Below are 14,311 nucleotides of genomic sequence, written 5' to 3'. Positions count from 1 at the left end.
GTGAGGATTCACCAGAGACAGAGTGGGGAGCAGAACAGGCAGATCAATGAAGTACACTGCTGAGGGAAGCAGCCGGCAGGTCAGGAGAGGTCTGCCACGCTATGTGGATCTCCTGTGGGGCAGGCGGGGATCGAACTCATGCAGAAGTGGCTTAAGCTTCTTAGTGCTCTGTGCTTTAACCTGCTGTGCCACCAGGGAGGGCCCTGTATTGAAGCTTTTTAGAGGCAAATATCTTAAAAGAACAACTTCTAGACATATCTCTGCTCTACAATATCTGAAATACTTAGGTAAAACCCAACCAACTATTTCTTGGAAGACATGATGAGATATTTGGAACCTTATGTGCAAAATTAAAAATCCATGGCTCATTGTGAAAGTGCTAAGGTTTGCTATCATGCATACCCTACCGATGCATTTTCTTCTGACTCTGTTATCTACTTTAAAATTCCTGGCTATTGCTGGTTTTGAATTCTTGAAATGCCAATGTAACAAGTAGATGCCAGAAAGATGTTTCCAAGATCCAGCCAGCCAATGAAAGAATATGAAGAAGATTCCTGACTTCAAGAAGCTTATTTTTGTCATATGGAAAGATATTGTTGTGTAGAAATCACTTTAACACATGAAAAGGAAGGGAAATTTTGCTATGGGGGAGAGAATGCTATTTTAAATGGCAGTGCTTTTGGTAGATTCTGCTTTGGCAAGAAGAGTCTTACCTCTCTACTCCCATCCTAAACTGAACCAAAGATAAAGATTTTAACAAAAGGGAGACCACTACCAGGTTGTCCAGTTTAACAAATAGAAATGTCTAGTTAAATTTGATTTACAGATAAACAACTAATAATTTTATAAAATAAGTATGTTTTTTGCAATATTTGGGATATAGTTACACTAAAAAATGATTTGTGATTTGGTTATCAGGAAATCAAATTTACAGGACTTAATCCTGTATTTCACTTGATAATCCTAGTCACTATACATAGAGTGGAAATAGATACATATATGTTGTTGTGTTTTTTATATGCTTTGTCTCCCTCATGGTAAAATGAGTTGCTATTGACAACCTCTATACAAGTAGAGGTGAAAACACACCATAATTCTTTCTATGCTGCAGAGCCAGAATGGCGAAGCAGGCTGTGGAGTGAATCAAGTCAAGAACACTGTGAAGTAATACCTATACCTCCTCAAATAAACCAGATGGAGGTACTCTTGGATTTTATAGTATGGAAATTGAGTTGAATCTTCAAATTTGAATGTTAAGGGAAAAGGTGAATGGAACACTTGGAGAAATTCCATAGCATGGCAATTCTTGAAGTAAATACAGGTAGAGGTTCTATAAGCTACCTGGGGTTTCTGGGCAGGAAATGAAATGATCAGAATAGATCTTTATAATCTGGGAGCTTCTTATACAGTGATTGAGAAGAAAGAGTTGAGACAGGGTGATGAAATGAGTGGGGATTCAGTCAGGGTCACTGCTAGTACATATAGGATCTGTGTTTGAATTAGAAAAGTTACTTCCCACTAGGGCACTCATTTTGGTAAAAGACTGTTCCAAGACACATGGCCTGGTGACTAAATCACTCCCCCCCCCCACCATTATTTTCTGGTCAGTATAGTAGTTGGTTAGTGACTTAATGCAATAAATGTCTGTTCTGGCTTGTATCAAAATACAATGTCCGTAGGGGGATTCTTCTCCCAGTGACTACCTAGATGACCCATACTATATCTTACAGTGAGGGCATCTGGAACATAATGCTTCCAATCACCATAACAGGGGAACAAAGAGCTGGAAATTCTGGCATGGGCCCTGATGATCAGACTTTGAAGTGACCCCCATCACTTGTGGTCACATACCATTGGCCAAAACATGGTTCCAATCTGTCTACCAAAGAGACTAGGAAATAAAAGAGGGCAGTAACTTGTGCTAGTCTGAATCTAGAAGCATTGGAGGATGATAACTCTGGAAGTTAGAGGGATATCTGATATACTTCATTTAGTTTTCATTGACTATACTTAAAAGAATGTATCCTCTCTTGTTTAATGATCTTTATTGAGTATCTATGTTTAGCGGTTCAGCTTTTCTAGAATTGCATGTGTGGAAAATGATGAGTCATAAATATAGGAAAGACCTTCAGACATTGCATGCTACTCTGTCAGAGTATGACTGGCTGAAGCCAAAACCACTAGATCCCCACTCCCAGTTAGTTTACAACTATACAAATTCATTTTCATCTGCATATGACACTGGAGTTCTCCAGTCAGTGCAGTGAACATAAAATTTACCCTGAAACCTTTGGTGAGTGAAGTAGTAAGTGATAATTGAAGACACTGAAGGAAGGCTAAAACTCTTCTAATACAAAATCTAAATTATCTGTGTGCAGTCCTGTTTAACAGAGCTTCAGTTTGCCTCTCTGTTAGTAAATCAAGCTCATGAGACTAATGATTTTCTGTGAATATTCAAAATATTATTGTATGGGCTCAGATAAACAAAATAGACCTCTGACCAATCAGAATGTTGACATATATGTGAACAGCTGCCCTGAAGTATAGCCAAGAGCACTTTAAATGCGAGATTATGAAGAACCATAACTATACTGCAGAGTTTAAATAAATAAATCAGACTTATCTTTATAGTGCCCATGTCTTGGACTAACCAAGAAAATCAAGTTTTCAAGTATTAAATTTAGTTGTTATATTTAGTTCCACTCCATTTGGTGAAAAAAATATGATCAACACAACCATATCTATCTTGGAAGAGCTGGTAAAATGCTTTCATTGTAAGTTGTAGAGGAGAACTAATCAAGCACATTTTGTCTTAGAGGCACACAGAATATTAAATGTGAAAGCACTGTATAGATTATTTCATTAGGCTTTTATTTAAAAATGAAGAACACTTCTATAAAAAGAAAGACAGAGTTAATTGGATTTCTTCTATTATTTAGCAATGTGGACATAAGTGTGTATAAGGTTTCCTATGATACTTCTATGGCTATTAGAAGCTATTAAAACTTTCTTGGAAACCATTTGCAGGGTCTAGAAACATAAAAAGATAAAAAAAATTCAAATCCTTTTTGTTGAAATAGTCTATTTTTTTCATTCATTCATCCTTTTATTCAGTGACAATTCATGGAGCAGCTCATATAGGCAGACGCTGGGGATACAATGATAGATCCATTTGATTCAAAGATCCCATGTTAGATTTTGCTTTTCTGTAAGTGAAATATTGACCTAGATAGAATAATCAGAATATTGGTCTTGAATCAGAAGACCTGAATTCTAAACATGATTATACTCAACCATGAATCATATTAATGGAATCAAAGACTTACATGGCCAGTCCCAGCTTATTCATCTTTAGTTACCTTTAATGTAATCAATTATCATGTGTTTCACAATTTTTGAAATTCACCACCTGTTACCCACTTCATCTCTGCTTAGTTCTTGTTCAAACTATTGCTATCACAGCCTTGCCAGAGAGGATAGAAGGTCATCTATTAGGTGTGGCAGAGACTTAAGTGCACAGATAACATCTTCGTGCTCCTCTGGATTTTCTAGTCCCTGGTTAATTCAGAACCGTGTGACTTCTATTATCACTACAAATTAGATATTCATATACTCTTTGTTTCATCATATGATAGCATTAGATTTAATAAAACTTGACTGGAGATTAGCTTTTCAAAGGCCTGTCTTTCATAAGTGAAAATGGTTTTGTTCTACATTATAGGACTTTTATCTTTTTTGCTGATTTCTAACAATGGTTGTTACACTTACCTAACATAATTTTTCCTAAGCTCACCTTGTGACCAGACCAAGGTGGGGGATGGGTGGGGAGACTGATTCATTGAGTTGGTCAGATGCTAGGTGGTCCATCTTCAAAAACGAAACCAAAGCCATTTATTGGAAATAATGCATAGGGGGGATTTGCAAAGGTCAATATGAAGGCTAAGATGAGTTATATTATTAAATACTGAGAATAGATGGAGAGAGAGATTATGAATATGATAGAAAACTGAATGGGGAAAAAAAAAGAAAAAAGGAAATACAGGTTTCAGTGATGCTAATTCTTGTGTCTGTCTATCTCCTCCTCTACTAAGATGTCTGCCCTATTCATGTCTACTGTCCTGGCTGAAGGGGCACTCACCACTGCTTTTGACAGACTAGTTTGGACTGGAAGTAACATTTGATTGAAGGCTAGAAGACTTATGATGTAGCTTAGTAGAAAAATAATCAAAGACTCAGAAGATTTACTTGTCTGGAGAACATGAACCAGGAAGTGATGCAAACCTTAAAGTTATGATTATGTCATATGCTATGAGAAAGATGAAATGAGAAGTGAAGAAAAATTATGAGCCTGCAGAAACCAAAAGGTAAAATATAAAGAATAGAAGTCAGTTGGTATTGAGAGAAGAGCAGAAATGACCCGGAGAGTCTGAAAGAGATTGTTACGGCAATTTCCCAGAGAAACCAGATAACACTCAGAGAGGTAGAGAGATTTTACTTGTCATACCAGTGGGACAAGTGGGATCAGTCCCAAAAGGCTGAGCCATGAATGAGAGGACTGGTAAGGTTTTATACAGGTTGTATGAGGAACTGCATCATCCCATCCACCACAGCATAAACATTCTTTATCGTCTGGGAAGGAGGTCAAGGTAGCCATAGCTACTTCTGTGGACAATCAGCATACTGCAGGAACTTTCTGCTTCAGCAAGCAGCAGAATTCATGCCACAGACTCACCCAGACAGCAGGCCTGGGAAAGTAGCAGAATCTAAGCAGAACTGGGAAACTTCCTGCTTCAAGATGACACTTGAAGAGCTCCCCTTGCCTCAGTACTGAGGGTAGTTCAATTCTAAGGTAAGTTTCAGTTCATCGTCTTGAACTGAAGAGAGTTCAAAACCACCATTTTCTTGAAGTAACGTGAGTTGCTTGTTTCCTTGCACCTTTAAGAACTCAGGTATATTGGATGACTATTCAGTGATTTGACACGTGAGTGTAGGAACCCAGGTGAGAAGAAGTGTTCAATGATCAGGGTTGAAATAAATTTATGCCCCACTTGACATGATCTTTGTGAGTTTACGAGGCTACTTGTAAATCATACCAGTACAATTTATAGGGGGTTGTTTAGAGTCTTTACTCTTTGTTTTAAATACCAACAGTTGTAGCTTACACTACAAAACAAATAGGATATTCAGTCTTTGACCCAGTAAATCTTGTCAATCACCTATGTCTTTTTATTCTTGAGAGTCTCTTATCTTAACTTTGGATTTAGATCAGATAATAGCCAGTTCTGTATGTGTAAATAAATCAATCTTTAAAAAAGAGAGAGAAAAAAAAGTAGTGCTACAAAGGGTTTCCTTGGATCAGGGTTTTGTAGGGCTATAAACGGCTAACATTTATTGTGTGCTTACTCTGTGCCAGGCAATACTATTAAAGGTTTACACATTATCTCATTTTATAGTCATAACTACCTGATGAGGTAGATAATATTATCATTCTTTTTATATGAATGAAAAAAATGAGACAAAGAGCGGTTTAAAAAGTTTCCTGAGGTCTCCCTGCTACTAAGTGGCAACCAGCTCAATATAGTTACACTCTATGTTCTGAACCTTGACTCTGTTAATGTCTTGTTCTACCAAAACTGTAGAAGATCCTGACTAGCTAAAGGTTTTGCATTTCTGGATCTCCGTGTCAGCAATAGTGCCAGGAAAATAATCTTATTTAAATATGCTATATAGTGGTGATCATGGCTGATAGATAGTGTCTCTGTCCCTAAGGGGCCTTCTAGTGTTTCAGACTTTAGTCAGTTTGGTTAGACATGGTCTTTCCCCTCAGTGAAACGGTAAAGTCATGAGATCGTTTTCACCCCTGAAAAGCAGAACACTTAAACTGTGCTTGGTAATTTCACTAAGGTTCATTCTTACTGGAGCAAGTATTTATACCTATATTGACAGTGGTAAATTATTATTCTTTTGGCAGGTATTTTTCTCTAAATGTTTAATTTATTTTTTTCATATCTTTTAAAATTATTGTTCATCTCTCTGAAATTTTTTTCTCTCAGTTATCCCATTTTTGCTCAGTCTGCGTTTTTATTTTTCATGTTTAATTTTTAAATATAGTAGCATATATTTTTCTTTCTTACATTTATTTCAATCCTTTTGTGTCTCTCTTTTTGTAGAGCAGTAATGATTCACCTTAACTCAAATTTATCAAGTTACTATGACCTTTTATCAGGATTAGTTTGAGGTAGAAAAAAACTTGATGATAGTAGCTTAAATCAGATAAAAATTCTTTTTCATATAAAAGAGCTTTGGAGTTGAGCAGAGGCATGGAGGTTTCATAAAATTGTTAGGGATCTAACTCCTTCCCACTCACTTTTATGCTATCCCCAGGCTATGATTACCCTCATGGCCCAAGATCGCTGAATGGAATCCAGTCATCACATCAAATTACAGGTAATAGGATGGGGAGAAGGAATAAGAAGGGTATAATACTTTCAATAACTTATTTTAAAATAGAAGATCTATATTAAATTACTGCTTAGATCACAATAATCAGAATTTAGTCTTGTGTCTATCCATGTTGCAAGGGAAGCTTGAAATTATAAGATTTTAGCTGACTAGCAATAGGATGATCAAAAATCTGAGGGTTAGTTCATTCATTCTTCCATGAATGAGAGAATAGATACAGGGAGGTAATTTGAAGTCTCTACCACAAGAACCATATAGTTGGTATTTTATAAAAGATTTTTGATTCATTTTTATAAACTTGATGATTATATCAACCACATATCACTTAGATTATTAATGAAGATAATGAATCTAAGGATTTTCAACATTTTTTTACTTATATTAGCATACCAAAGCATATCATTGCTAGTAAAATCATTGCTATCATTGCTATTAATTACACTTAAAATAAACCCACCTGGAATTAATTATGCAAAGTAGGGTATATTTGCAAGAATATGTGGGGAACCCATGGAAGAGTTGAGCCTAAGCAGAAGAAAAGCAGAGATTCAGTCAATGGTAAAGGAAACCTGGCGCTGAGAATTCCAGAATTGCTTTCTGTTGTCCATTGACTTTATATTCTCTAGCAGAATGCATTTCTCCTCTTGACAAAATACATGTCCAATGACAGCTCCAAGATTTTATATCTATTAATTGCTGAGGTTTGAGATGATTACTCCTTCATAGTCTAAAAGTCTTGGAGGAATGACTTCATCGGTCTATCTTGGATCAAGTTCTGGCACTTGACCAATAATTAGTTGTGGCTACAGGACAGCTAGCAGTAACAAGTCTTCTCATATTCCCATTATATGATAGAAATATGAATATTGGAGGAGCAATTCCTATAGGAAAGTTGGGTGCTGGCTACATAATTGTACATGTTACAATTATGTGATGAAATTTATATGATGAAAAAATATAGGTCAGCATTCCTAATTGAATGAAAGATAAAAGGAACAGAATCTATTCTGATCCCCCAAAATTTACTTTGCTATGAATAAACATCATTTGATAGTGTTACAATATACAGAATGCTTACTGTGATTCAAATATTGTGCTAAGCCCTTTTTATATGTTGAGTTATTTCTTTTTTTATGAAGTAGAAATTATCATCTTTTATAGATGGGAAACCAAGTACTCAAAGAGGTTAAGTAACTTGTCTAAGATTATATAGCTAGTAACTAAGCTACATTTGTCTCATCCCCCAAATTTTAAACTACCAGGGTAATATATTGTCTCATTACTTCTCTAGCTTGAGTTGGAAATTATGGTCATTTTTGATGAGGAAGTATTAATTCCCCCTTCTTCCTTGCTCAGGTTCTGCCATAACAAAGCTATGAGAACTGAATACATTTATAATGTGTCTGGGTCTTAATCTCTTCATCTGAAAAAAGAGTGGGTTGAATTAAATTACTTTTCCCCCTTGTTAATGCAGGTAATATTTTATTCTGAAGGCAAGGATGTGAGCTATTAAATTTTTAAAGATTTTAATTTACCCAACATTTTTGAGTAGTATTGAGCTAGATCTGTGTTAGGAACTATAATGAAATTAAAGATATACAAGGTGGATTTTCTGTTTACAGTGTATGGAGAAACATATAATTATTACTTTGCAGAATTAGAAGTCTAGAGTAGAGTGGTTAGGAGTAGTATAACCATCAATTCAATCGTATTTTTAAGAGTTTTTTTCATTTGCCATCCTCAGTGTGTTGACTTCATTCTGAAGCTAGTTCCTTTTGTGGTTGCAGATTGCTGCCAGAGGCAAGCTGGATTATAGGCTGATTTATTCATACCTGCAAGGAAAGATAGAACCCTCTCTCTTAAGCATGGACTAAAAAGCCTCCCCGTTAGTCTGTTTGAGATAGTTTACCTCAGAACTATATGATTTTCAGGTGTATTAATTAAAATCGTCTAGGACCTAGCACAGACTAGATTCTAGGTCATACTGCAGTAAAACCAAGAAAACTGCAAATCTCTTTGGTTTTCTTTTCTTATGCTATTTTTTTTTTTTTTTTTTGGGCAACCTTCCAACCTCCAGCTGCAGAAAGATAGCTTTTCAGGCATATATGAAGACAATCAATCATAGTGTATTTTTACTTAAATACACACACACACATATTCTCTATATATTCATCTGACCTGATGAGAATGGTAGGTAGGCTAACAAATGTTTTATCATCTTTAATAATACTGGTCTTGAGGCTGAAGGATAAAGACTTACAATTAAATATGTTACAAAAGTGAAATATATATCAATTGTAATTACAGCCCATTATAGATTAGTGGTTTTAACTAGTCATATGGTGTGTCCAATGGCAAGGGTAGGTGGCAGGAAAGTATGTATGAAAATATAAGGTCTTCATAGATGCCTGAAAAGTTTCCCTTCTGCAGCTGGAGGTTGGAACGTTGCCTAAACCCCAACCCCACCCCCCACCCACCCAAAATAAAACAAAAGAAAACCAAGGAGCAATATAAATTTGGAACAGGAATGGATCTTGAATAAGAAATCAATGGTGTCAACTATATGATGCTTTATCTTGAAGAAAACAGGCATTTCACCTACCAGTTAAAGGGAGGGGTAGTGTGGCTGGTTTCATTAGACTTTAAACCAATTACTTCATTTCCCTATTGATTTATTGGGAAGATTGGCTTTGGCTCTTCAATGAGTGGGTGTGGACAGACTTTCTATTAATGGTGTTGGCTCAAAAGTGACTTAAAACACTTAACTGGATTGAATATATAGACTTTCTCCATATTTCGTTGTTGTTACTGTTGGCATGTTAAGCTGAATAGATTTATAGCTTTAGAACTGAAAAAAAAACTCTAAAATTTATCTAGTCTAACCCCTTTTATAGATGAGAAAACTAAGGTTCAAATGGGTAAAAGGATTATTTCAAGGTCACACTTCCTTGCATATGGCAATGATAGGGATAGCAGTGTTTGGATGATTTCTTGTTAAATGGAATCTTCTAAGTAAAATGCAGTGAAAGCCATGACTAGAAAATGAGAACAATGGAAATTACTAAGAATGTTTCCAGGGCTGACATTCAGTTTGTCCACATCAGCAGAAGTGGGGAATTTTCTGAACTGTTTGGTAAGCAGCTGCTATTGCACCTCTTGAGAGCCTCAGCTCTTGTTTGCGATACCATAGATTTCCACACTGTACTAATAGAACCCATCTGAGAGGATTAAATGATGGAGGTAAAGAGTTTATTTTGAGGCCTGGTCCTTAGTAATATTGCAATGTGGTGGTGCTCCTTGGTGGCGCAGAGGGTTAAAGCCACAGGTTAAGAAGCTAAAGCCACTTCAGCATGAGTTCAATGCCCGCCCCGTAAGTGACCCACATGGAGAGGCAGATCTCTCCTGACCCTCCCGCTGCTCCCCTCAGCAGTGTACTTCGTTGATCTGCCTGTTCTGTTCCCCACTCTGTCTCTGGTGAATCCTCTCACTGCCCCTGCACCTCTGGCCTGTACCCCAGTACTGTATGCATAAATAAATAAAACTTAAATATATATATATATGTATATATATATATATATATATTGCATGTGGCTGTGATTTTTACTATAGTCATTAATAAAATGGTAGTAAATTTCAAATAGTTTCCATATGAAATTTCACAACTTTGGAAATGTCATAGCATTCAAGTTCATTAACACTGATATAGCTAATCTCTCAATAAAATAGGTACTCTGTATGTACTTACTTAACCTTCATTTTGATATTTTCCATTGTTTAATGGTTTGCTCCTGGTCCTACCCACAACATTCTGTACCTCTGGCCGATGACTAAGAATTTGACTCAGGTTGTGCAAAAGAAAATAATGTGCTAGCAAGGTCAGATAAGTTCTTAGTATAATATATCATGAACTAAGTTCTATACACTCTTGTTGAGCTGAATTTGTCTTTAATTTTTGGGATAAGCAAACATAGGCTTAGAGGTTGGTTAGTGAGGGGTGTAGGAAATGGTAGAGCACTTCTGGCTTAAGCAAATATCAAGAGTGAAGAGTGGTAGAGGCGGAGAGGAGCAGTGTAGTGAGGGGAGTGCAAAGGGTGGAAGGCTAGAGAGATGTCTTTTCTGTCATCCCAGTGATGGTTAGAACTTTCTTTGCGGATAGGGGAAATTTTTCTTCTTTGAATCAGCTCTCTCTTGGAAATTTAACCAGGCAAAATTTTAGGAATATTCCTCTTTGCAGAGAACAAAAGAATTTTTTTTTTTTTTTTAAAGCTGGGGCTTTTAACATTTTCCTGGAAACTTATTGGCTTCGAATGTAATGTGTACAGATTTATTCTAGGTCAGTTGTTTACCTGATACAGTTCTGAGGTGGCGGCTAAATCCTGGGCATGTACTGGAAAGGTTCTGGTAAGTGTACAGTCACAGTCTGAGAAGCACAATAACTGCATAGCAGAGATCAGAATCAACACGAACTAGTGTTCTAGAGCCACCAAAGTTATATAGCATTTTAATATAAAGCATAGTTTATAAAAATGCACTAATTCCTTTACAAACATCCCCAGGGAGATTTTCTTTTCTTTCTTCCTTTCTCTCTCTCTTTCTTTCTTTCTTTCTTTAAAGCAGAAGGTGGTAGAAAAGACAAGTATTTAAAATTTTTTTTGATTTCGGGGAAGGAAAAACAAAAACTGGAAATTTTAAGGCAAATGTAAACCGTATATTTGAGTATCTTAAAGCATTATGCAAGTCAAGCAGTAATGAGTGTTAACCAGAAATGGCTCTGTCCTATCTTGAAAACTGAGGAGCTGTGCAGGCTTGCTGGAATGTTTTTTAAAGTGCTGTTTAAAAAGTAAATACTAACCAATACCAGCACTACTCCTGATGCCTAGAGTATGACTGATAAGACTGGCCTTTAATCCTTCCTATTATTGAACAAACCCCAAATTTCTGTTCATTTCCAGCAGCAACTAAGTCGTGTGGCCCTTATGCCACAGTTTTGTTTGGTTTACAAGCTTAGTGTGAAAGTCACTTTAGTAGAGGGAAACAACCACTCACTCAATAATAATTGTTCAATGATGACATCCAAGCTCTCTGAAGTAGAACATAATCCTTGCCCTGCCAGTATATATTTTTTGTGTGACCTTAAAAGAGTCACCCTACTTTTCTCTTCTCACAGGGAGATAAAGGCCATAGAAAACAACTGAATGCTACTTTGTGAAGCGCCTTTTGTTTAAAAGGGCTGATAAATAAAAAGAGTCAAAAGGTCCAGCAAACCTTTCTCAGAAGCAGCCCAGTTCCTTGCGGGCATGGAATTTTTTCCTCCCTTGAATCAGCAGCATCTTATTTGTAATCGGTAACATAGATGCTGCCTATAAAAAGGTCTCAGTAAAAATTGTCAATTTATCAGTCATGAGGCAGATTGCAGTCCTGGGAAGACCCTGCCCATTAAATCCCTTTTCCAATGATCCTTTTCATACCTGCGTCTAAAAGACCAACGTTATTTTCTGGGGTAAGCAGCCGTAGCACTTACTTAAAAATACCTAAGCCTGGAAGAACAATTCTTGGCTTTAGGGCACCATTTAGCTGCTCAGAGGTTTGAGCCCCAGGCTTGGGATATCGGTCGCGAGGCTACAGGGAAGAGTTCAGGACGGGAAGCTCGTCCTCCCGCCTTCTGATTGGCCGGCTGGCACTCCACTCACGCGGCTCGCGTCCCTGATTGGTCATCGCAGCACCCCTCGCTCGCGACTACTTTGTGTGCCGGGGCGGCGCGCTCGGCTCGCTCGGGTCAGCTCGCCGTCTGGGCTGGCCTGAGCTGCCCTTCGGCTCACGGCTCTGCAACGCGAGCGCCAGGAACCCCCCGAGTCCAAGCGGGTAGGAAGCATCCTAGGGCAAAACCTCCCCACTCCCCTTCATGTTCTCTTTCCCGTCCTGAATAAACTTCCGCTTCTGAAGGGCTGTGCAGCGGCGGGTCGGGGAGAGGCCAGCATCGCACTCAGGCCCTCCGGGGTGTCTTTCTTGCTGGGGCGAAGATGGAAATACAGGTCTCACAAGATAAAATCGGGCTTGGCTGGTATATGGGGGAACGCGAAGCCATCCGGCGATCACGCTGCAAGCCGCAGCCCTCGGCCAGACCTCGGTTGCGGGGCCGACCGGCAGCGATCACTCCTAAAAAGTGACAGGGAGTCCGCTTCAAATCCCAGGGCCGGGGCTCCGTGGGGTGGCGGACTGAGGGGCGCGGGTCGGTCTGCTCCCCGCCGGTCGGAAAACTGCGGCGTTCCCTGGAGGTGGCGCTTCCCGGAGTGGAGACCGGCGAGACCAGCGCCCGCTCAGCCCTCGGCCTTCAGGCGGTAGAGGGCGGCCTACGCTCGCTTGGAGCCGGCGCCCGCGCCCGCAGCGGCTGCCCGGCTGCTTGTTCTCCGGCCCCGCGGTGGCCCGCGGCTGTGCCCGGCGGCTGATGCTGCGGCTACGCTCTCCACCGGCGCTGCGAGAAGGGGGCGGGGAGAAGTCCTGGCACATGCCAGGGTCGCCGTAGGTGGCAGCGGCCGGCGCATGCGCACCCTCTCCCAGAAGCCTGGCACGCCGAGGGGCGCGCGGCCCCTTCGCGCGCGCACGCTTTCGCGAGCCCCGGCTTCCCCGCCTGCGCTTGTTGTCAGAGCCGCTCCGGCGCGTGCGCGCGTTATCTCCGGCGGACCCGAGTAGCCGGGTTCCCCCAGCTCCAGGCCCCCGCCCCTGCCGCCCTCTCCCACCCCCCAGGCTCCCACCCCCTTCCTCTCCTCGCGGTATGGGGCTGGCGCTGTTCGGGGTCGCGCGCCCTGGCCCCGGCTCGCGCTCGGTCTCGCGCTGTCAGCTACTGCCCGGCTCGCGCCGCCTCGCGCTCTCCCTCAGTCAGTGGCGCCGAAGGCTCCGTTAAGCGGCGGCGGTGGTTCCTGTTTCCGTTTCTTCCTCTCCCTTCACTCGGGAGTAGCATCCTCCACTCAGTCACCCCTCCCACTCCCCCAACGCGGGGCAGCTGCGGCTGAGGGCTGTGGCGGCGGCGACGGAGGCGGCTCCGGGAACCGGGGATAGCGGAGATCGCCTCTGCTCGCGCCTCGGGTAAGGGGGCGTTTGGAAGCCGGGCCCCTAGCGCCTCGGGGTCTGGGGCCGGGCAAGCGCGGGATCCGAGGAGGCGCCGGGGCTGAGCTTGGGGACCGTCGCTGCTCTTCTTCCTCCGGCGACCCCCGGGCCTGTTGCTGCAACTGCTGCTGCTTATCCAGCGGCTCCGGGAAAAGTGGGGAGGGAGCCCCCGGGACGCTGTGGCGGGTGTCCTGGCGCGGCCCGGGGAGCGCGATCAGGGCTGAGGGGCTCCCGCCGCCCAGACCAGGGCGCGGAGCGGCGCAGCTGCCCCCGGCGTGGCGCATCCTGGCTCTGGGCAGGGGCCCGAGCTGTGGAAGGGAGTGGGGATGGGGGCGGGGTGGGAGGTGTCCCTCTTCTCTCCTGCACACCTACCTGCCCTTTCTCCGGCCACTCGGTCCCTGCAGTCACGGCCGCGGGGTGAGGAGGATGCCGTGCGTCCTGGGCTTTCGAGAGGTGTTCTCGGGCTAGAAATCTGGGAGAGGACCCGCACAAAGATCCGCTCCCTGGAGGGGCCAGTGCCTGGGCACTTAACAGCCTGAGTGCCGCTGCACCTCTCTCTCCTTTTGATGTTGAAATGACGAGCTGGCAGCTTTTGAGTATCTAAACTTGTTTGGGAAGGTTAAAGGAGTCCATATTTATTAGTTGAAGGTTTGTCCTGTAGGACTGAGTGGGCAGTCGGGTGCAGCACCTGTTCTCTCACCATGGGGGTTGCAATCTTCAACCACACAGAAGGTCGGAGACGTAG

General features: G+C 41.5%; 1 protein-coding gene across 3 annotated transcripts in view; it reads left to right on the top strand.

The window, feature by feature from the left end:
* Window positions 1–12,245: 12,245 nt before the first annotated feature.
* Window positions 12,246–14,311, top strand: part of FUT8 (fucosyltransferase 8 (alpha (1,6) fucosyltransferase)) — a 188,049-nt gene continuing 185,983 nt past the window's right edge. Inside the window, exon 1 of one of the 3 annotated variants that reach the window (XM_012724677.1) lies at window positions 12,246–12,324. The gene's annotated coding sequence lies outside the window, so the exon portion shown is untranslated. Of the gene's footprint in view, window positions 12,325–13,051; window positions 13,546–14,311 lie in introns of those variants that run through there. The other 2 variants (XM_004681773.2, XM_012724678.1) reach the window with 2 other exon arrangements.

Source organism: Condylura cristata, unplaced genomic scaffold (genome assembly GCF_000260355.1).
Source record: "Condylura cristata isolate star-nosed mole 26May11 unplaced genomic scaffold, ConCri1.0 scaffold00013, whole genome shotgun sequence".
NCBI classification, from domain to species: domain Eukaryota; kingdom Metazoa; phylum Chordata; class Mammalia; order Eulipotyphla; family Talpidae; genus Condylura; species Condylura cristata.
The sequence above is the reverse complement of the archived record's forward strand: the minus strand, read 5'-3'. Positions and strand labels throughout refer to the sequence as shown.